Source organism: Lepidochelys olivacea (genome assembly GCF_965140295.1).
Source record: "Lepidochelys olivacea isolate rLepOli2 genome assembly, chromosome: 4".
In the NCBI taxonomy this organism is placed as follows: Eukaryota; Metazoa; Chordata; order Testudines; family Cheloniidae; genus Lepidochelys; species Lepidochelys olivacea.
In genome coordinates this window covers 72968805-72993664 of record NC_140414.1, presented here as the reverse complement: position 1 = coordinate 72993664, position 24860 = coordinate 72968805, and the positions used below count along the sequence as shown (strand labels likewise).

At 42.7% G+C, this 24860-nt stretch overlaps 1 protein-coding gene across 3 annotated transcripts in view; it reads left to right on the top strand.

Annotated features, from left to right (window-relative positions):
* Positions 1-20005: 20005 nt before the first annotated feature.
* Positions 20006-24860, top strand: part of MARCHF1 (membrane associated ring-CH-type finger 1) — a 482864-nt gene continuing 478009 nt past the window's right edge. For all 3 annotated transcript variants that reach the window (XM_084626288.1, XM_084626291.1, XM_084626286.1), the window contains exon 1: positions 20006-20175. The gene's annotated coding sequence lies outside the window, so the exon portion shown is untranslated. The remainder of the gene's footprint in view (positions 20176-24860) is intronic.

Here is a 24860-nt window from a genome sequence, read left to right as displayed (position 1 = left end):
ACTGAATACCTGGTGCTTAAATAAAGTGTGATTGTTTTATGTGTGCCCGTTCTTCTTTCCTCCAAGATGTGGGTATACACAAAGCATGATCGGGCCAGATCTTCAGCTGGTGTAAACTGATGTAGCTCTATTGACTTACACTAGTCTTGTGCCTGCTGTTGGATAAAGGTTTTATTGGTATGCGCCATGTGGCTATGTATTGTGCCATATTTCTAAAATCTGTTTTTAACAAAACTTCAGAGTGAAAATGTTCTGTACTGTTTTTGGTATTGTCCTCACATGAAGTCTGTCTGTGTTGATTTACTAGCAAACTGGTTTATTTTGGGTTGAGATTTTGGGATCCCTACAAGTGTGTGGTGGTGGTGGTGAGTGTACTTCTGGGTGAAGGAAGTGACTTTAAGCAAGGAAGTAGTGCATACAAGAAGCCAAAGTTAAATATCTGCTTTGTTTTAAGGGCCCCAAACTGTAGCTTCTGCCCACCTTCTAGTAGAGATTTCCTGTAACTGGGTAGCTTGCCTCTAAACTGCCAGCCTGCCCTGTTTCATTTTCAGGCTTTCTGCTGGGAAGAGGTCAGGTGGTTCATATGAAGGGCTGAGAGTGCTCACCTGAAGAGGAAACTGTTGGAAAGTAGGTGGCCTCTGGGGTCTGCAATCTGCTTTGGTCAGAGGAATAGTTTTGTGTGTTCATGCTTAAAGAATAAGCTCTGCCCTGAAGGAAGAGCCTGACCAGACTTTGGGTGGAAAGGGTGGTGTTTAGTCCTTCCTGGGCAGGGAAGAGAGGGCAGTGGCCTACAACTCCCTTTCCTTCATGGCAGCACGATGAGAGCTAATTGTACACCTCATTTGGAGAGTCTTTGATCTGTATAATTGAAGACTGGACCAGGTATTTATTTGGAGACTCTCTTGAACTCATATTGTGCTTGGAGAAGGTGGAAGGGTTTTTTCAGCTTAATTAGAAAATTAAACTAAATTACTAGGAGAAAACTGGGGCAGGGCAAAGCCTAGCACTTGGGAGGCAAGCAAACCATTACAGTCCGACATCTGGTAACTTACCTGGATTAAAAATTCTGCTGTACCATTTGGAGAAAGATATTCTGAGCTTCCTAATGGTATATAGCAAGGGTAGAAACAGGAGCTAGGCTGTGTCTGTCTTTAAACCTGTCACTGGTTGAGGACTTAATAGTGTTGCTTGTTATGGGCCTGTAGCCAGTGTAACTTTAGGGAGAAACTTTGCCTTTTGGGAGGGTTAAGGAGGGCAAGGAAGTAAACCTTTATCTGAAGCTATTTACCAAAAAAAAAAAAAAAAAAAAAAGCCAATGTGAATCTAAGAAGCTTTGAATGTTAAGAGCAGTCCCTGGAAGGTGAATTGGTGGACAAGTCAACCCTTAGTATTTTGGTAATGAGAGACAGGTGGGAATATTTGCTGCTTATCAGAGATCTTAGGACTTAGAGTAAGCAGCATCTTTAATAAAACCTGCTACTTCTCTCACTATCATGTGAGCAACAGCTGCGGACAACTGACTGACTTCTCCTATAAAATCATCAGCTTTTCTGTTTGTCTTACTCTGCCTTGGCCAGATCTGCTCCTCCAGTTGCTTTTCCTAACTGTTGGGTAATCCATGCATTATGTGAAAGATGGGTGCTTGTTAGCTACTGAAGCACTTGATTTTTGTATAACCATCACCTCAGCTGTATGTCTATATAAACAATACGCATCCTTACAGGTAAGGCTACTGTTTCTTTTACATACTTCTATATGATCAGGATGTCCCCAGTGAAAGTTCCAGTTTACGTGTGCTTCAACAGATGTGCTTTAAGGATGAGTGTTCTTAATTCTGCACTGTAATTACAGTAATTTCACATAACAGATGGTACACTGAGTACAAAACAGAATAAGACTTCTTGGTGGCATGAAGATCTGGAGTTACCTGCTGCTTCACAAATGCCTGGGATGGAGAGCTCCCATTTACTAAACAAGGCTTTAAATGCGATGATCTAGTCAGACGGCTCCTCCACTTAAAAACAAATACAGCATTTTTGAAGTGTCTAAAACACTACAGCTTACAATACTGTTCCAATCACTGTCTGGACTGTTACTATAGTTACCCTCTGCTTTCCTTAGGACTTCACAAGATTAGTAGGTCTTATTCATTCTGTGGCCATGAGCACTTCCTATGGAGGGCAGCATGGGGGAATAAAAGTCCTCAAAGAAAACCTTTTCTTTCTTCTTTGGGGTGGGGAGCAAAACATCTGCTACCTGTTTATAAGGTTGAAAACAATTTTTTTTACACTTAAACCAAGATGATGCAGTTTTTGGTTTATCCATTCAAATGTCCTGGGATGTGTGGCATAGTCCAGTGGCTTTCAGCCTGTGACTTGTGGACTTCTGGGGGTCTGCAGCCTAAGATTTCCAAAGGGGTCTGCACCTCCATTTGAAATGTTTTAAAGGTTTGAAAATAAAAAAAAGATTGAAAACCCCTGGCACAGTGTGATGTTCCCCTCTGGTGCAATCTGCTAGGCCTCTCCAATCCTTGGCTCTGGGAGCCAGTCTTACCCTGCTCTGCTGTGAGGACCCCGACTCCTGGGCTGTTCATGCACAGCTTCTGGCATGTAAGCTGTTCGCAAGTGAATGACACTAGCCAATATCTCCAGTCCCAGACACAACCCTAGGAACCTCCGTCTTGCAGTGTCCAGTTATGCACACTGCAAGCTTATACGAGTTGGTCAATTTAACAAAGAAATTGATATGTACCAGGCTTGTTCTCCCAAGGAGAGCCTCTGACACACTTCAAACGAAACACGCTGCTTCAGGTAGAACAAACAGATTTATTAACTATATAAAGATTATAAGTCAAAGCACAAGAAGTCAGAGTGGTTACCAAAAGAGAAGAAAATATAAGCACACAGTCTAAACTCTCAACCCTATTAGACTGGACAGCAACAGATTAAGCAGTTTTTCTCACCCCACTGGATACTACAGTCCTTTGGCCCAGGTTTAAGGAACAAACCTGAATAATCTCCTGTGTTGGAGTCTTGTTGTCTTCTCAGTGTCTTGGTTGCTTGCAGCATAGGTCAGGGCAGGAGAAGGACATAGTATGTGTCCACTCTGTCTATTTTATACTCTCAGTCCATGTGATTGCAGAACACAAGTCCAGGCATGTCTGTGAGGCATTGCTGAGTCTCTCCCAGCAAGGTTGAGCAATTTCCCTGGTGTGGCATCATGCAGGTGAGTCATAGCATTGTAGCTCCCTTGCTGGACAGTTGTTGTTGATGGGTTGATTGACACCCTGACTGGGCGTTGGTTACTTTCCTTGCTGTTGCCTCTGGGGAGCTAATATCTGGCTGATTGCCCAACTTACAGCATGCTTCAGTGACTACCATACAACACAATTCTCATAACTTCATATGCATTAATATATGGATAGAGAAATGACTTTCAGCAGATCATAACTGTTTCCCTGATACCTTACAAGGCATGGTTTATATGTGAGATCACATTTATATGAAAGTGAAGAATATGGGGGTTACAATATGCTCCCCCAAAGTATAGAATGTCACACATAGTCTGTCAGCAAAATCATGCATCAGCCCCAGGAATTGTAAATGCAAGCTGTTTCCTCTAAACACTGGTTTTCAGCAGTTGTGGAAAAGATTTACTTCTCTAGAAGTAAAAATTGTAGCTTAACTATGTAGTTCAATCACTATCCAATGCTCCCTGTGGTTTGTTAGAATAAGGGTTGTCTTAGGAACAAACTGAAAGAGAAAACAAGGTTTCTACACTCTCTGTGAAATTTGATCCATCACTTGATCCAACTGATTCAGTTGCCCTTTTCAGGTAAAATCTATAAATACATAAAATGAAAGCTTTTACAACAAGGTATGGGCCTTCCTCTGTAACACGCTTACTCCTAATGAGTATGCAATAGGACTTCCCCCAAAAGGACTGTCGTGGCATAAAGTATTACTCAAGGAGTATGGGTGGCATAAACAAGCCCTTAATCACTTCTATCTGTTCTTCCTCTGCTATATCCCAGAAGTCTTTGCACTGGTGACTTCAGTGTTTCAAAGGATGTAGAAATCCCCCACTGTTACCAAATATTTGGTGCAGTAGTTATGGGGAACGTGTGCTGGTGATGGTCTGCCCCTTCCTCCCTGGAAACTGCTGGGAATCTCTTTAGGATACAGAGGCCATAATGGCCAGTAGCTGAGAACTGATGTAGATAAATTTGGCTTATATTGTGAGGGAGCACACAGAGACCAATTAAGAGGGATTTGTTTGCTTGCCTTTTTTAAGTAGACCGTAAAGCTCACTTTTTGGAGGCATATATACCCAATAATATCTATGATTCAGAAGGAAGTACAAGCCTTTATGTTGCAATAGAAACTAGAGACAGTCATCAAATCAGTTATTGAAAGTATTTAACAAATAATGAGAACTGCTTTTAAGGAATATGACAATTTCCAGAGTCAGTGTCTAAGTACATCAGGTACTATCAGAAGTAGTAAAACACTACTTGCAAAAAGTGATGTTAGCTTTCTATCACATGTATGAAAACTACCACTAAGCCAGACTCTGTACATAATGGCAGAGTTTGTCTCAGATGTGGGAGTGGGGAGGAGTTGTACTGAATTATCATGTAAATATCAAGAAAACTCCCTGTGTATGCTGACAGCCGCAGTGTCATTCTCTCAGTAGATTTGAGGAAAGGTGATATTTGACATTGTTTTCTTTAGCTGCACTGTTTAAATCTAGCAAAATGGGTTTAATAATATTTAAAATAAATATTGTTGCACATGGCTCACCGAAGTTCTGATTTCTACACTGGTATGGTATAGGCCAGAGGAATGCTAACAGCTCTGTGACAGAGTGCAGAGAGGGAGCATTGGATCCTGTACTCTGATTACTGAGAAGCTAATTAGTGCCCCAGCAGAAGCTGATTGGGGGCAATGATCTAATCAGATCGGTGAGCTGAGTGGGGTAAGAACTTAATTGGCCCCAATAGCCCAATGCTGATAAGAAGCATAGGAAGGAAGTGCAAGGAGGAGAGGGGGGGAGAGAGAGGAATGGGCTAGCTCTGGCTAGTGTCACAGATGGGTCAGAGTGGGAAGACTTCTTTTCCCCCTTGGATCCTGGTAAGAGAGGCAAAAGCTTGGCTAACATTGTTAATAGGCTGTTGCATGGAGACTGTAATGATGCTAGTGGAGGGAACTAGAAATAAAAGGTCAGTGAGTGCACATCTGGTGGAGCTTGTGTAGTTTCTGCAGGGATGAAGATGGGTGTGTTACTTGCTCCAAGGTAGTGACTTAAAGACCCTGAAAATTTAACCTGATTCAAAAACTTGAAACTAATTATGGCTCTTTCACCCATTCCTTTATTTGGAGCTATTGTTGCCCCTTCTGAAATGGTAGCAAACTTGGGGCCTAGCAAGTCAGTTTTCCATTTGGAGGAGAAATTAGTGATGTAGAGTTGAGCATCACAATGTAATTTATTTAAATAGAACACACACAAATCCTTTTTCCTTCAATATATAACTCTTTCAAAAAAGATCTCTGGCATTGCTGCATTGTCCCATGAAGCAGCCACTTGGCGGGAGGCACGTGCAAAAACCTCAAAAAAATCCAACTGTTTATTTAAACTGTCTTATGCCCCTCTTTGTCCCTAACTTTAGACCTGTGAAAACCAAGTCCAGGGCTATTTTCAGACTGCAAGACCTGGAAAAGGTGATCTACCCATTAACCCTCCTTTTTGCAGATACTCCTTTGTGTCACAGAGTATCTCACAGGTCTAATGGCCCAGATGAAGAATTGTGCTGTAACCCACTCAATACCCTTAACAATAGTGATTACTGGGAGTCTGACAAAACACTCTTGCAAGACAATGTGTATTAATCAAAACCAAAACTTTTCAGGGAAGCAGATGCCTCATCTGAGGGAAACCCCATTGTATTTTAGGACACTTTGTGAGATATGAAATCCCCAGATTCAAGTCCCAGCTTTGCTGATTTATAACAGTGACTTCAACCTGACTCTCCCACATCCCAAGTGCCTGAACCATTGGGGTATACAGTCAGTCTCTTTGGCTGAATGAATATTTAGTTATTTAGGCTATGTGTACATTACCACTTATGTCAGTTAAACTTATTTTCCAGGGATGTGAATAAGCCACCCCCCTGAGCGACATAAGTTACAGTTGTGGACAGTGCTGTCAAGAGAGTTTCTCCTGCTGACATAGCTACCGCCACTCATTGCAGGGGGAATAATTAAGTTGACAGAAGAGCTCTCTCCCGTTGGCTTGGAGTCAGGAGTGATGGAAGCTCTCAAAGTGGGAGCGAGGGGCCAATGGCACCAAACTGTGGCCACTTCTCCCTAAGCCCCCTGCCCTCATGCCATCTCTTCTCCCCAGGATCCCACCCCCGACTCACTCCTCTCTGCCCCTCCCCCTGTTACTTGCCCTTATTGTTGGTAAAAAGTGATGGGCCCATGCCCCCCCGCCCCATTCTGGTGCTCCTGATTAGAGTGGCTACACTAGAGAGCTTACAGCAGCACAGCCGCATTGGTACAGCAGCACCACTGTAAGCTTTCTGGTGTAGCCATAGCCGTATACAAAGTGGAGCAACCTCAACATGGGAGACCCCTACGCCAGAGTACCCCATAGCATGGCAGTCAGGTTTCTAAAAATGTGGGAGACCCAGGTTCAAGTTGTTGCTCCAAATTAGGCAGTGTAGGGACTTAAACTTAAGTCTCCCAGTGAATGCCCCAGGCACTCTGTTGGCTATTCTGGGGTCACTGTCTCATGTCATGTCAAGAAAAACTTCAAAAGGTCATTTTGTTCCAATGCAGAACAAACACAAATTTTGACACCAATTTTTTTTCACAAAATAGTAATCTTGTTTTCCTGACAGCCCTACTTAACAGCTCTTTAAAAGCAATTTATGGCATGGCCTCTAATTCCTTTTTTTCTCTTTTTTTTCTTTTTCTTTTTTTGAGGAGAGTATCCTCTGTGGTGCTTGTATGTCAATTGCTCCTAATATGGAAACAGTTAGCAGCTTTCTCTGTAACACTGTTGATGAGTTCTGCCCTGTCTCCACCAGAGTTGTTTGCGGTGTTGTAGCCATGTTTGGCTCAGGATGTTAAAGACACAAGGTGGGTGAAGTAATATCTTTTCGTGGATCAACTTCTGTTGGTGAGAGAGAGAGACAAGCTTTCAAACTACACCAACCTCTTCTTCAGAAGAAGCTTGAAAGTTTCTTTCTCATCAACAGAAGTTGGTCCAAGAAAAGATATTACTTCACCCCCTGGTTTCTCCACCACACAGTTCATTTCACTCTTCACTTTCAAACTGCAAAGAGGAAACTTTGCTGTGTTCAGGAAGCCATCTGACTAAAGTTCAGAAGAAGTGGCTTCTAGCCAAATGGTATCCTGAGAGAATCCGATTACTTTATTTCCTCCATGTGTAATTACAAGGTAATTCTGGAGTCTTCCAGTTCCACCTGTTCTTCAGGAAAACAGTGGTGCTCATAGGACAGAGGCCCCGGCAGGACAATTGACTTCTAAGGCTCTAGGTCTGTGGTGGTAACAAGCCTCATGCAACTAAGCATCGTGGTTGCTGTTAGCTTACTGAGCTGAAATTTTGAAATGAATGGGGTTATTAACTATACAGCTTTATGGATTTATACATGCTAAACTCACTTTATGGAAACTGAAACAACAGTTTATCATAGATCCCTAACAGTAAGAGGGCACTGTAGACTGCCTCCACTTTACCTAGTAGATAAACCTCTCATTCAGGTGGTTAAATATTCTCTAAAACTGATATGAAGACCACTGCTACCATTTTTGTGCATGTGGGAGGAAGAGCTCTTGAAGGTTGGATGTTGCCTTCAGAGGAGGAACTCACAAAAACTTGCACTATTTTATTTCATCAGCTGAGCCAGAGGGCAGGAAAATCAATCATTGGCATTACTTAAAAAAACAATAGCTATATTACAATATGAAACTGATCCTTCTACAGACATTGTTTTTTGTAGTGAAAAGTAGAGTATATATGCCAAATATAAGACTTGCGTACACCACTCTGAATCAAGGGAAATGAGTCCAGATTTATATTTCAGTAACTACATTCATAATTTGGCTCCATTTCAGTGCAATCCCTGCCTGGAACACATACAGGTGGCCACAATGAAGATCTGACTAACTGAATTTGAGGCCTGGTCTACACTACGTAGTTAAGTTGGCAGAAGGCAGCTTACGTTGACCTAACTATGTAAGTGTCTATACAAAAATTTTGCCCCTGCTGCACTGACTTAATTATTCCACCTCGGCAAGAGGTGTAAATTTAATGTTAATGCAGTGTCATTGTAGATGCTGCATTGCTTACATCAACTGTTAACTGGCTTTCAGAAGCCATCTCCAGGGGCGCCATTTCAGATTTTGGTGTGTGTGTGGTGGGAGGGGCTTTAACCACAGAGGCTACTTGGGCACCTGAAAATTCTTGTTTTTTGCAGATAATTTAGATACAGTGCTCGTGTCAGATGATATTGTCTGATTTCTAATTCCTATATAAAGAAAGAAAATTAACTATTAGACCCACTCAGCTCTAATACTAACGTTCTGACGTCTTGTGTCAATTCACTTAAGGGACACTGGTTAGGTTTAAAAATTTAATGTATATTCTTACTTTGTTACTAGCTCTTGAATACTACAAGTGTTTCAACTGTAGAAAAATCTAGATTACTTTCTATCACTTTTTTGCAGTTCATTTAACTTTTGGCAAGGCTCCATGAGTTTATACTGCACCTGCCTGGGGCTCTAGGGGTGTTACCTCACTATAAATAACAGACTAGAAACTGACTTTAAACAGGAGTGAAGCTGACACTTTCAAGTCACTTTCATAGTATTGCCACCCCCAAATGTTCAAAAATCATTAATCAGGCTCACCAAAAATCATGAGATGGGTTTTGAAATAATGATCAAGTAAAAAATAATAGATTTAGTGTTCATTTTATTTACATTCTGCTTTTTTGATCCTTTAGGGTGCACTGGGTTCACATTTTGAAGCTTTCTCCACCACCAGAAGGGATAGAAACTTCATTTTTCTTTAAGAATTAAGATTGAAATAATCACATCTCACTTGACTCCAGGAACTGGGCTTTAAAGAAAACAATAATTAGCATGAGACTCATGACAAAATCATGACAGTTGGCAACACTGCTTTCACTTCTGTTGAAAGGCTAGTTACTTTCCAGAAAGGTCTTAAACGCAACACTACAGTGATTGAGTTGCAGTTTTCACAGGAGAATATTTTAAACCAAACCCCAACAAAATTTCACATTTTCAAGGTGAGAAAAAAATCCAGATTTCTGAGCTATATTGGGGCCACTGCAGGCAGGAAAGAAAAAAACAAACTGGCAAAAGAGCTCTGGGCAGCTCTTTCTCTTGAAAGGAAGTTGGAGAGTCAAATCGTCTAGTCCTTAATCAAGTAAAGCTTCTATTGCCACAGTGCCTCACTCATAGATATTCACATCACAGTGAACAAGTGATAACATGTGGTCAATAACTGTACACTTCATTCTTAAATATCTGAGCCATTGTCTCTAGAATTACACATCTTGTGTCCATTGGCTCAGGGACTACATTTTCTGGCATATTCTGAACAGTGCTAAGCTCACAGATAGTGCCCAGTGAATAATACAAATCATAACAATAATCATTGACTTTATAGACTGTGCAAATGCAATTTCTGTTCTTTGTTCTGGAATTGGCCTGAATACAGCTGAAACCCTAAGAATTTGAGGTATAGTAACTTCTGATACTCATACAACACTTTTTCATTCCTTCCTTTCTCAAGCTCAGAACAAAAAATGGTGATGAAATGAAATGATTTTCACTTAAAATCTAAAATTTCACAGTAGGCATTGCTGTACAACCTTGCCTGGGGCAGAACCTGCCACCCATTGACAGTTTAAATGCTCTCCTCTCATCTGACTTTTTCTTGTTCTCCCCCCTACCCACCCTTCTTTTTGTCTTCCTCCTTCCCTTCCTTTCTCCCCCCATTTCCTTCCCAATCACCTGGGACCAATTGCTGGAGTCTCAGAGAACGGGCCTTCTTGGCTGAGAGAGAGAGAGAGAGAGACATGTGCGCACACACACCTGGGTTCTAATCTCTCCACCACCCATGGACTTCCTTTGACACCTTCCTGTATGACCTCCTGTTTTGGCCCCTTTTTTTCACCCTTACCCCAATAGGTGCCGGCTTCCTCCAGGCCTAGGGGATTTCTCAACCTCCTGGTTCCACCCCAAGCCTCCGCCCAGTTCTGCCCCTGAGCATGCCACCTCCTCCTCCCTCCCTGAGCCTCCTCCATGCTGCAAAACAGCTGATTGCAGTGGGTGGGAGGCACTGGAAGGGAGGGGGAGGAGTTGATCAGCGAGGTGCTGGGTGGGGTGGGCGGAAGCAAGGGGAGCTGGCTACCAGTGGTGCTAAGTACCCACAACAGAGTCGGTGCCTATGACTACCGCCCATCCCACATCTCCCTCTTTTCTGAATGTAACCTTGGCTCAGAGGGCTAAACTGTATTTCTTCTGAGTCCCCTGTATTCTCTCTTCAACACTCCCCCTTCCCCCACAGAGGGATTCCTGTTTTACAGGTTTCAGAGGGGTGGCCGTGTTAGTCTGTATCAACAAAAACAACAAAGAGTCCTTGTGGCACCTTAGAGACTAACAAATTTATTTGAGCACAAGCTATAACCCACTTCATCAGTTTTTCCACTTTTTTCCACTGAATGCATCCAGTGAAGTGAGCTGTAGCTCACGAAAGCTTAGAGACTTACAAATTTATTTGAGTATAAGGTGCCACAAGTACGCCTGTTCTTTTTGCAAATACAGACTAACACGGCTGCTACTCTGAAACCACTTCATCAGATGAGTGGAGTGGAAAATACGGTAAGCAGGTATAAATATACAGCCCATGAAAAGATGGGAGTTGCGTATATTCACCCCTGTTTGACAACTGTTGGGAATGGTCCACATCCACCCAAATTGAATTGGCCTCGTTAGCACTGACCCCCCCCCACTTGATTAGGCAACTCCCATCTTTTCATGTGCTGTATATTTATACCTTCTTACTGTATTTTTCACTTCATGCATCTGATGAAGTGGGTTCTAGCCCACAAAAGCTTATGCCCAAATAAACTTGTTAGTCTCTAAGGTGCCACAAGGACTCGTCGTTGTTGCTGTTTTACAGGTTCATGCCCTCCCTAATTGGTGCCCTTGGTCATTCCACAATGCCCTGCACTGACAGTACAGTTGGTACAAGCACTCCTGGTGAGGATGCACACCACTGACACAAGAAGCGTAGTCCGAACACGCGCAAGTGACTTAATTACTATAGTGGCTGTATGCTGACTTAACTCAAAAGTCAACATAATTTTGTAGTGTAGACATGCCCCGAGAGAGAGAGAGTTACTGAAAGTCTGTTCACAAGTAATATTCTTAGGGAAAAAAGATTGGATACACTAGAGACTTGAAATGTTTTAAGTGCTCTACCTTTTCCAAAGGACTTATCTGGATGGGTAAAAGGCTTAACTCAAAAGCCTTTACAATTAACATTGTCTACAAAATCAATTCTACATTGAAGTTAGGTATAGGGCATTGTTTGCAGGATCAGGGCAAGTAACTGTAAACTCTCTTGTATGGAGGCTAGCACACTAGGACCCCAATCTTGAATGGATCCTTCAGGTGCTGTCACAATACAATAGTAAAATACTTACAGCCAAGCTTTGTTGTGGTGACTCTTCTTCCAGATGGGAGAGCTGAATGCTGCTGCTGCTACTTTTTAATTTTTTTTTTTGAGTTTGTCCTTTATCAAAGAGACCCAATTTCGGGAAAAAAAAAAACAGACAAAACCTCAGGAAGCCTTTCCTTGTTTTTCCCACTTCATGCAATACCATATGGCGTTAGCAATGTTCCTAGTCATCACTAGCTTTGGGGCTTGACTTTGATCCCTCCCAGTCCCCTAGCTTATATCCCATGCATGAAATCCTGTTGTGGTATCATAAAATCAAATCTGGGTATTGCTTTAAATATTTACAATTGGGAAACTTTTAGAAGGCATTAAAAATGTAACACATCTTCCTGGCTAGGCTTGAAGTTCTAGAAAACGTAAGGGGCTAGCAGGGTTATTTTGTGTGAACTTGCATGATGTGAAATAGATAGATTTGCACAGACTTGCTGTTAAATCACCCATTCGACCACCTACTGGGCATCAGACCTTGCCACGTCATTAATCTCAACTACTGTACAGGAACTGGAGTCTGTAAAAAGACGGCTTACCAAAGGAGCTGTCCCTAGGCAAATGCATAGGAGAAAAGCTCTCATGTATTCAACCAGCCTATTTACAAGCAAAAATTTTCTCCAAAGCAGCAAAAATATATATTATGGGGGGAAAACCCAATGGCCACGGGTATATAAATGAAAAAAAACAGTACCACTGGGTATATGCCATCAAAGTCGTGACAGATAACTGCATTCACCAAGCTCGGGCTAGGTGCTTGGTATTACAGAAACCATTACTGCCTGTGCTTAAACCTCTTCACCTTGAATAGTCCCTTAGAATATGTTGTCACTATTTATGCTCTTATCTGTTTGAGCTTGTATTTAGCTGTGACATAGAGTACCTTTCCCAGACCTGGAAAGAGCTCTGTGCTGCTTGAAAGCTTGTCTCCGTTACCAACAGAAGTTGGTCCGATAAAAGTTATACCTCATCTCTGGACTGAAACCAGGCATTCAGTACCACTGCACTAGCATGATTTAGAACAGTTTAGTATCTGCAAATTAAGACCAATAAGAAGTTCAAAACCTGCCTTATTCAAGGCTAGTGCAATCTTTCTTGCAGTCTGTTGCAACACGTTAGTCTTTCCTAAGTGAGACACTTGATATGTGGCAAATTCTGCAGATGGATAAGCACTGGTGCACGTGTGACATGCAGTGTCCTGATCAGAGAGATTTCCAGATGGTATTTCTTTGCTGGTGAATAGAGTTTTTGTTTTGGAATACAATATCTTGTCTAATCTATTTTAGTTTTTATACACTCCCTATTGCTATCATATCTCTAGGGCTAGCTCAGTCAGCTGTTATGCCTAATGTAAAGAATGGGGCACAGGTACTAATAATTCTGGTCAGCAAACATGAGCCCAAACAGTGTCATAACTTGATAAAGTTTTCATTGCAACACTTCATACTGTGATACCAGCCTTTAAGTTCTGTGTTTGCAAAGCCCATTTCCCTAGCTCAGATGTTAATAAGGGACTATATGAGGGAGAGAGTGGCCACCCTTTCCTGCCCATCCTGCTTTGGGGTTGAACTCTACAGGCAAAAATCTTAGGATTTTACCAGAATCTTGAGCTTGTCTTTCAGACTTGTAGTGGATCAATTTGGATAGTTCCAGAGTTGTTTTTTCTTAGAGTTAATCTACTACAATTTCACAGGCAATTTAATTATAGCAATCATCTATCACAGTTCAATACTCTAGCCAAGCTTGTCACTTAACTTGAATGCCATGCTGATGAGTTGTATAAATGCTTAGATAGCTAGAATGACTATTTGCTCTCATAGCAACTGGGCAAAGATAGAAGATTTTCTACCTTGCTCCATAGCTTGGTGATGGGAGTATTTTGGAGGAAGCACAGTCTGGGAAAGTACATCTTTAAGACGATGTGCTGGGGAGGAAGGCAGCTGGGTAAAAGAGAGGAAGAAGGGTCATAAAGCAGTTGGTGATTGGGTGGGTCATGGAAGTTGTGGAAAGGACAGCTGGGAGAAGCAAGAAAGTGGGGTCCTGCTGGGACCCAGTTGTTGAGAAGGTGCTTGTGAGGATACATAAGACAGGATGGGGTAGGATTGTTCCTTGAGTATTGTTGTTGAGAGGTGTTCGGGGTGGGGGGTAGAGGTCAAGGAGCAGGATATGGCTTGGATAGGTGCCTATACAATCCTTCCTGAGCTATCTCCAGTTTAGGCAGAGATTGGAAGTTATGTATGTGTGGTGTTACAATGAAAGCGGTATCTGAAAATGGTGTTGCTGCTGTCCCTCTGGTTTCAATATGGGGAGCTGTAAATGACATATGTACAGGGAATGAACCCGTGTCCAGCTGGTGCATGCTCACGCCACTGCAGAGGCCCTTTATAAGGTGGCCTGAAGCATCAATGAAACCCTTAATATGGGACTTACAAGGGGTAAAGTGGCATGAAGATTCTCTGCACTGGAGTAAATTTTGTGGGTAGCAAGTACAGCATTTTATTTCAATAAAAAAGTACAAAGCTGACCTGTTCCTACTACATGTTAAACAATGTGGTCTGTGGCTGTCATATTGCCATAAGTTAAGAGGGAGGGAATCTTCAATTAGACTGAGAGACTCCGAAGTCTGTCATAACTGCTTTGGAATAAAGACCTGTGAAGAGTTATTCCTTTGCTAATGGTAGCTTTTTTGTGAAATCACTTGGTTGGACACCACCGTATACTTGTCTTTGATACTCACTAGTACTATTTCCCCTGTTGGGCTGCCTTCCCCTCCTCCTGCTGGATAAACTGTAGAATTTGGGGGCAGGCTTCTTCATCCTCTGTGCAATCCCCTCACTCAAACTTACCTGGGGGAAAAACTTTCCTCCCTCCAAATCCCAAGACAAAACTTGCTTAAAGTAGCCAATGCAGAGACATGAAGTCAAGTAGTCTTGCCCTTTTGGGGAAGTGAGGAGTTAAAAAAAAAAATCTTAAAGCTTTCTGTTTCCTACCACAATACACAATGGCTTTCCCACCTCAAAATGAGAGACAAACTGAAATTGCTGCCCAGATAGCTATACACTAGTTTTGAAAATAAAACAAAAGATCTATAACCTAGGACTTCCCTATAACATTACTGACTTTTTTGTGGAACTGTGAGATTTTTTTTTTGAGCAAAGGGCACAGTGAGTACAAAGTATTACTATCTTTTATATAATATGTGACTTATGTAAGACTCCCTCCACGGCAAATTCCTCCTAGTCCAAACAAGTATTAGCAAAAATCACCTAATGTTGCATGGAGGGCAAGATACTTACTTTGCCTAAAGGTGGGGAAAGGCTGGTAACTTCATTGTTTCAAAGTGGTAGAAACTTGTGGATTTTCTCCCCTCCCCCCCCCCTCCATCCCCCAAACTGTCTTGACCGTCTTTCATCAAAATGATTATTAGCAGAGAGAGGTATAATATGGCTCATACATACACAACTACAGTGGCATTAATTCTAGTGTTGTCTATGTGAACAACTGATTATCAAGAATTTTCAACAACAGTGGATTAGAGAGGGTGGAGATGTTAGGCATTTAATCTCCAATAGTTCATCTTTTAGGCTATGATCATGTTTGGAATTTGTCGAGCCCCCCCCCACACCTCAATTGAGTATATCCTAATTAAAATATCTGTCAGGGATGGCTGAAATGTTTGGTCTTAACTGGAACATATATTTCTGTGAGACGTTTTGGTTTCAGTGAAACTGCAACTTTCAAAGAGCCTGTCATTGGGAAGGCTTCTCAGAGAAGAGACAACCTCCATCTCAGAATAGCCAAAACCTACTTCTGCCTGATGAGGAGTAGGGATTTGCATCAGGGTCTCCCACATCCCAGATGGGTGCCCAGACCTCTTAAGTGAGTCTTTCCCTGTTTTCATTTTTGAAGGAAAAGGTTTGTTCCAGTGCAGAACAAAATAAATTAAAATAAAATCAAACTGCTTTCTCCCCATTGCAAAATGGAATTCTTATTTCTTAGGCTAGCCTATCTGCCAACGTTAATTGACTTCACTACAATGGTATAATTTAGCCATACACGCGAGAGAGATTCTTAATTCCTCGTGAATGCTCATTCTCTCTTCATAATAGTATAAAAGTTAACAAAATCTTCTGTAACAAACTGCCTGAAGCAAGAGGAGGAATGTGTATTTTTTAGCTATTGTATATTATTATCTTGTGTAGATCTCTGAGGTCTGTTAGATTTGAACTTTATCAGTGTATGATGCTTACAGAAATAGCTAAGCAACATTTGTGCTGTTGCTTTCTGCTTCATATTGAATTTAGCAGCCTTCAACATTTCTCTGTGGTAAGATGATATATTGATTGAACACTGGGTTTCAGCATAACATTTGCTACCCTTTTAATGTACAAAAGGTATCTTCCCTGCAGGCTGTGTGATTTGAATGTCTTAATTTCTTGGTCACTCAAGTAATAGTAATTGCTTATTTTAACTTCAGGCAGTAACTGTATTGGCATGAGAACTTAATCATGTTACTTGATTGATGATGAGATTTCATATGTCAGGTGGCTTTGTAATAGTTTGAGGACCGTGATAATCTGGATTTGGTAGGGGGGAGATGTCAGAAGTACAGTTTACAGCCCTGCTAAATTGCCTGGCTGTAAATATTCTAAGTATGTGGGTATTTTTTTTAATTGATTCAATTAGCTCAAGATTTCTGGGAGAAATCTTTGTTCTAGTTGAAACTGCATCTATCTAGGTAACATTTAGTTAGCGCTCATCGCTGTGGTAGCTGGTCTCCTGAAGCCAACTCCAACCATTGGGCTTTGGACTGACTCCATTGCTCTTTCATACTTTGGGCAAAGGGGAAAGATTCATTTTCTCCCTTCCCATTGGAGATATCCAGCACCCAACTGAGTCACTCAGGATTTGCGCCTTAATTTAGGGCAGGATGCTTCCAGCACACAAAGTGGTAAGTAGTTCCTCTCACAAGTAATCTCACTGAAGTCAATGGGGTGAACTGGACTTACGATCTGGCCCCAAACAAAAAATTTGCTAAACATTTGGCTCAGTTTGTCTTAGTCTTATTTTGAAAGTGAGCATTGTCTTTTTCATCTATATTTGAGAGCATGAGACTAGCTGTGCCTCAGAATAGAAACTTCATCTAGGAGCAGGCTGCTATAGAACCTACAACAAAAGGAATTCCATGAGTATACACACTGAATATACTTAATTGACTTATAAAGGAAGGAAGTTAGTATCTTGCATACACTGACTAATATATCTCCTATGTATTACTGCATTGTCTGCTTTGACTATTACACCTTTCATCTGCAAACATAAGTCTTCATAACTTGAGAACAATGCCATGTACTGAACTTAGCATTGACTTGCAGAAGGGGAGACCTTTTGTCCCAGGCCGGAAGGTGCATTGAGAGAAAACCAGCATGGGAGCTGTGCACCTCTTTAAATAGCCCTTCCACTTCTGTGCATTGGTGTATTACCAGAATTAAGCTAAATATGCAATACCAGGGTTTAAAATTTGAAGAAAGAACAAAACACTTAGTACAGCAGTCTGTAGGTGGATTACACTGAGTGCAGACAGTAAATAAAGAGAAAAATGAGAGAGACACAGGTAATATATGCAGAGTATAATCAGTTCAGTGAGCAGGTGTATTCCATGAATTGCCTCTAATGTGAATAATACCTTAAAACACTTGTTACTGGAAGCCAGTGTCAAGTCCTCAGAACAGGTGCTGAACAGGAAGCCGTGTAAGTCTGAGTTAAAATCCTAGCAGACATATAATATGAAGTACCTAAAACTGAATTAAGATTCCCTGTTGTAAAACTTGGAGAGAGAGAGAGAGAGAGTCATTCTATGGCTTTATGGGTTTTTAATAGTGCGTTCATCCCCAAGCTATTTTTATGCATTTATTTCTGATTTAGGAACTCTTTGAAGCACCATTAGGGACACTTCCACAAGAAGATCTCTTCACCTAAGCAACTAAATATGAAAAAGAGAGGCTCTGTTTTAATGTGACAAAGGCGACTTAGTCTTCTTCAAAACAAAACTTACAGCAAATATTTCCTTAAAGCCAGATACTTGCAGTCCTTTAGGCTTTTGTAGCTTTATTTCATATCAGATCAAAGTTCCAATGTTTTGGTCCTGAGTCTTTTAATGAGGTAGTTTACAGAAACAGAAAAATGACCCTTGGCCCACGTCGCTTCCCGCAGCCCCCATTGGTCTGGAGCGGCAAACTGCGGCCAGTGGAAGCCGCTATCGACTGAACCTGCGGACGCGGCAGGTAAACAAACCGGTCTGGACTGCCAGGGGCTTTCCCTGAACAAGCGGCGGACTGGTTTTGAGAACCACTGTTCTAGACCAGTCCCCTACACTCAGGGCTGGACTAAGTATTATCTAGAGCAGGGATGGGCAAACATTTTGGTCTGAGGGCTGCCTCAGGTTTTGGAAATTGTATGGAGGGCCGGTTAGGGGAGACTTTGCCTCCCCAAACAGCCAGGTGTGGCCTGGCCCCTGCCCCCTATCCCCCACTTCTTGCCGCTTTACGGCCCCCATGGGACTCCTGCCCCATCCAACCCCCATTGTTCCCTGATGGCCCCCCGGAACCCCTGCCCCCTGTTGCCCTATCCAACCCCTTCTCTCATTTCTGACTTCCCTTCCAGGACCCCAACCACCCCTTCTCCCTGTCCCCTGACTGCCCCCATTCAACCTCCCTGTTCCCCACCCTCTGACCACCCCGACCCTATCCACACCCCTGACCACCACCCTGAACTCCCCTGCCCTCTATTCAACACCCCCTGCTCCCCACCCCCTGCGCTGCTTGAAGCACTGGTGGCTAACAGCCCTGCTGCACCAGGACAGGCAGCTGGGCCACCCAGCTGGAGCCAGCCACGCACCGTGCAGCACAGAGCACCAGGTCAGGCCGGGCTTGCAGCTGTGCTGCCCCAGGAGCTCATTGCGCTGGCAGCTCAGTGAGCTGAGGCTGCGGGAGAGGGGGAGACACCAGGGACTAGCCTCCCGGGCCAGGAGCTCAGAGGCCGGGCAGGAGGGTCCCACTGGGCAGATGTGGCCCACGGGCCGTAGTTTGCCCACCTCTGATCTAAACCATCCCTGACAGATGTTTGTCTAACCTGCACTTAAACCTCCAATGATAGATTCAACAACCCCCCTAGGCAATTTATTCTAGTGTTTAACTACTGGAATTAGGAAGTTTTTCCTAATGTCCAGCCTAAATATCCCTTGCTGCAATTTAAGCCCATTGCTTCTTGTCCTATCCTCAGAGGTTAATGAGAACAATTTTTCTCCCTCCTCCTTGTAACAACCTTTTATGTTCATGAAACACTTTCAGTTTTTCAATAAAAATGAAACTGAAACCTTCCAAAAAGTGTTTTTTCCAAAACTATTTTCGGTTAAAGTATTTTTGGATTTTGAGAATCCATATAGTTTTTACCAAAAAGAGAACTGAAAACTTAGTTGGAAAAAATGGGTTGTAAAAGGAAAATTTTAACGGAAGAATTCTCTCCTCTTGGCCAAGAGGCCATTTTTCATTCAAAAATTGTTCTGAAGAAAACAATTTTTTTTTGAGCAACATGGGTTATGTCACAAAAGTGCCCAGAGGAAGGGAGAGGGTGTAGGTAATACACAATGGCTGAGATTCTACTATGATTAAGTAGGGAGGAAAGGCTCAATATGTAGGATGGCTTGATCTGTCCTGCTGTGGAAAAATGACCTCTATGTGCAATAATGCTCCATTTTTATTCTCTCCTATTCTCCATTAAAAAGCATGCCTGTTCTGTTTGCTTCAATGAGCATTTTTCCAAACTCTGTTTCAACCTGTAAGTATTGAAAACTTTGCTACTGGTAATAGTGTGGGGTTATGAAGCTATTTTTTTGTTTGTTTACAACATCTTTCTGGGATGGGCCAGGCACCAGCTCAGTGACTGCAGCCCCCTTGCAGGAGTGCTGTCTTGTGGCTTACAGAAAGGTGATCTAAGTCCTAGGGTGTTTTGCAGCCCACATCTACCCCCTACTGCTCTCTCGGCAACCTTGGTTGCCTCCAGGTGTACTGCCTGTGTGTGACATTTACAGCAGGAGGCTACCACTCTCTCTGCTTCTGCTCTGGATTATTCCAGCCTTTGAGCATGGCAGATTGCTACTGGATGACATCATGGGAGCAGTGTGAGAGCCGGCACAGAGAGGGGGACGCGACGAGGGGAGGGAGAGAGGCAGAGCCGGGCTGCCTGGCACTCGGCTGCTCATCGGCGAGGTCTGGAAGAGTGCCTGGCAAGCAGCTGGCAAAAAGATGGGGAGAAGATGCTAGCGCCCCGGTATACAGCCTGCACCGCCACTTAAACAGGCTGCTCACTGAGAAACTTAACCCTGCGCTGGTGAGTGATTTCCACACGCATGCAATTAACACAGGAGGCGAAAGCGAATACACAGACCCTTGCGCGGTGCAAGTAACCAGCGCTCAGGTGCAGTGTCAGGGAAAGATCTTAGTGCTGGATCCCGATTGCCCGATCCGATCCCCCTTGTGCGTGGGGAATCCCCAGGAAGCGTGCGAGTGAGAGATGACAAACCCAGCTATGCCCCAGCGTGGAGGGAGGTGTGTCCTGTGCGGGCTAGCTCTGGATAGCTGGTCTTTAATTGTGCGACATGGACTCTCCACTGCTTGTTGTTTGGTTTTAGTTACTGATCGCTTATCTTGGGTCCATGCTGGTCAGTTAATGTGACTGGTACAGACTCGGGGCACCTGGCTAACCACGAATACAGCACTTGGCTCAGCTGCCTGGTTGTCCCTGGGAAGCTTCCCAGCGGATAGGACGTGGGGTGGCTTAAACAGTCCCAGCCCCTGCGAACTCCGCAGCTGCACCGAAAGTCGCAGACGCCGTTGGGGAGATCAGATTTAACCAGCCTCTCGCCTCCCCTCTAATTCTTACTGCTCATTTTTTTGATCTTGCAGAGCCCCTCAAAGCGCGCGCACACAGACCCAAGCTTCTAGGTGCTTTAGTGAATGGTAAGGGAGGGTGGGGTGCAAATAATTCCCTGACTGTAACATTTGACTATTACAGGTTTGCACTGTACTTAGTTAATTGCCACCACACATGTGACTGGTTTGTTTTGACTAGTCTTGTCTCCTTACTCCTGAAGTTTGTTGGGGTTTGCACTTTTGATGATGATTCTTGTTTCTGATTTTTGTTTTCCAAGCCCATTGACTTCCCATTTGAAAATGTGTATTTTGCTCCCACACAAATTCGGTTTCCAAAAATTGAAGAAACCGGTTATGAGGGAAGAGATTTTATTTGGCTATGTTTATATGTAGGTATTCAGATATGCTTTTTTGGTAAGGCTTTTCCCCACTGTCATTTTAAACATCTTTATATAACTGTATTAAGGGGCAATTTCACATGCCTCTGTTTACAATGTGATAGATGGTTCTTGAATGTTATGGAGTTTCTGAATAAGTGTAGTATTCTGGCAACAAAAATGAGCCTGGTAATTTGGGAGAAACAACCATCATAAGTCTCCAATATTCATAGGTTTCAGAGTAACAGCCGTGTTAGTCTGTATTCGCAAAAAGAAAAGGAGTACTTGTGGCACCTTAGAGACTAACCAATTTATTTGAGCATGAGCTTTCGTGAGCTACAGCTCACTTCATCAGATGCATACTGTGGAAACTGCAGAAGACATTATATACACAGAGACCATGAAACAATACCTCCTCCCACCCCACTGTCCTGCTGGTAATAGCTTATCTAAAGTGATCATCAAGTTGGGCCATTTCCAGCACAAATCCAGGTTTTCTCATCCTCCACCCCCCCACACACAAACTCACTCTCCTGCTGGTAATAGCCCATCCAAAGTGACCACTCTCTTCGCAATGTGTATGATAATCAAGGTGGGCCATTTCCAGCACAAATCCAGGTTTTCTCACTCCCCCACCCCTCTCCAAAAACCATACACACAAACTCACTCTCCTGCTGCTAATAACTTATCCAAAGTGACCACTCTCCTCACAATGTGTATGAAAATCAAGGTGGGCCATTTCCAGCACAAATCCAGGTTTGGCTTAAATAGAGACTGGGAGTGGCTAAGTCATTATGCAAGGTAGCCTATTTCCCCTTGTTTTTTTCTACCCCCTCCCCCCCGCCCCAACGTTCTGGTTAAACTTGGATTTATGCTGGAAATGGCCCACTTTGATTATCATATGCATTTTAAAGAGAGTGGTCACTTTGGATGGGCTATTACCAGCAGGAGAGTGAGTTTGGGGGGGGGGGAAGGTGAGAGAACCTGGATTTGTGCTGGAAATGGCCCAACTTGATGATCACTTTAGATAAGCTATTACCAGTAGGAGAGTGGGGTGGGAGGAGGTATTGTTTCATGGTCTCTGTGTATATAATGTCTTCTGCAGTTTCCACAGTATGCATCCGATGAAGTGAGCTGTAGCTCACGAAAGCTCATGCTCAAATAAATTGGTTAGTCTCTAAGGTGCCACAAGTACTCCTTTTTCTTTTTGCAATATTCATACTAACTCGTGTGTGTGAGAGAGAGTTTGATTAGTTGGTGCTTACAAAAGTGAGAGACTGAAAGCTATAGCAGCTGTCAGTAGTGAAGACAGGTATTCATATTTGCCCACTCAGATCTGCCAATGCACCTTTACTATAATCATCGTCATTTGGACTATTTTAGTTCTGGATCTCTCTTGAGCGAGACGGTAGATTCCTCATCGTATATGAATTGAAACCTGTGTTTCCCAATGAATTCTCTCCTTCTCCCTTATTGTATGCCCACTTATTCTTATATTGACATTTGTGCTTTCAGGGAACCCAAGGTATACATTTGGTCACTTTTTTCCCATTTGTTCTCTGTTACCTTACAACCATTGCTGAGCTGAAAAGAGGAGACACAACTGACTAATAAATCCAAACAATCTTAAGAGCAATTTAGAGCATCAAAGAGGAAGGTGAAGTTTCTCCTACAAATGGGAGAGAGGGCAATAAGCTACTGTGAAGACCAACTTTTAGGTCTAAAGACTGTTCTCTGGAAACCTGATAACTATTTCAGCTTTCTTTCTTAATTCCTGTGATAATTACATGAATCTAAGTGCAGCATCTCCAGTGTAGTTGAACAAGATAATGAGCTTATCTTGCAGAAAACTTCACTTTTAGTACTGAACAGCTAAAGTTAACCATGGAATGGTACTCATTAAATAGTGGAGAACTAATTAGCTGTTGCTTAGAGTTCAGGTTATAATTAGGGTTTCCAGATTAAAGCTGCACCAAAACTATGTCTCATTTCAGATAACTAAAATAAGAGAGAGAAATTTTCTTCTAAAATTCTGACTGGCCTATGTACCTAGATCTATGGCTGTGAAGCTTCTTGTTTTTTATCTACAAATAGGAGGGAGCTGAATAGTGTTGAAGCTTATAGCTCTTCCTGTGTTAAGCTATTCTGGCTTTCTGTAGCATGACAATTACAGGTCACTCCTAACTGGTACGTTCTGCAAGATTAGTTCACAGGATGCTATGAAAGTACCAAATATACTTGAGACAAAAGGAGCCTGACATAAGGATATGAGGAAGTTTGAATCATGAGGTCATGCTGTGTATTTTATCTTACAATGTGTGTCCAAAGCTAGCAATCTCAGCCATGCTCAACTGTGGAAGAGGAGGAAAGACCAGATGATGTCCATTCAGGGGGGGAAAAATGCCCCTTGATTTCTCCTTCAATAAAGGCCATAAATACACTGTAGGTTGATCCTTGAACATTCACTGTTTAAGTAGGTTGTTTTAGGAACTGGGTGTACTCCAAGAATGGGAGGAAGCTTCTGGTAGTTGGCATGTGGGCAGGTTGGAATTCTTTCTGGATCTTGTCCTGTTGATATCTCCCCAATTCATGGGCATGCATTCCACATACAACCCATCTTTCTGCTGATGCTACTTGACTGTTGTGAGGTTTATTGTTTGCATGTGTGTACATGGACAAGAAAGGCGGTGGCAGAGAGATGGAGTGGACAGTAGTGAAAAGGCAGATGGGGAAGGGAGGACAGTGGTTGGGAGAAGTGCCTGGTTGTGATGATTTTTGAGGGATGGGATTACAGGACAGTGGTGAAGATCTGTGGGGATCTGGTGTCCTAAGGAATGAGATGGAGGGATCAATAACTACAGGGAGGGTTAGAAGTGGAACAGGTCAACTTTTTTTTTTTTTTTTTTTAGTTTCTTCATTTAAAAACTGGGGGTTGGTTGAAAATGAAACTTTTCACCAAAAAAGCTCACATTTCACTGACTATAGCTGGGACTTCATTTAAAAAAACAACTTTTTTTTTGCAACCCAAAAATGAAAACAAAAATTAAGCTAAAAACATACCTCACCCCCAGTTTTCACAGGAAAAATTCCCACTTCAAATTTTCATTGGAGGGAGCAGGATTCTTGACTAGCTTTAGGTGGAATGGTGGGGGAGAGTGGTGAACTGCCAGAGTGAATCTTCCCTTCACTTTACAGTAATTTAGAGGATCTGTGGAGCTCTTAGGACTCATGCTCTGATATGGAGGAGGGTGGTGACTGCCCCAGCAAGTCTTTGATCTGTGGGCAATAGCAGACCTCGCTGAAGCTGATCAGTATGCTACCCACCTTTAATTCAGGCTAAATGAGAGCAATTAAATGCCCTTTGTTTCCACTACCATTAAACAATAGAAGCTACCATCCAGCGCATGGACCAGCATGGCATGGCCTGAGTAGCTGACCCATGCTGCCTGAGTGGATTACCTGGAGGCTGATAGCAAATGCAGGGACTGGGGCATTGATTTAGTTGCATCTGAGTGATTGTGGAAGGAATCAGGGAGCCAGGAGAAAGCTGGAGAGGTACTGGTAGAACGATTGTGGGAGGGAGCAGAGACAGAGCTCCTTTGGGCACAGGACTGGTTGGAAAGCGGGCTTCAATTTCTGAACAAGGAAACTGCATCTTGTTTGATCCTCCTGTTTTCAGGGAAGCAGAACTTTGTGTACACCCTGTGTAAATCAACAGTGTTGCACCAGAAATGTATGACTCATATAATTTTTTTTTCGACTCATG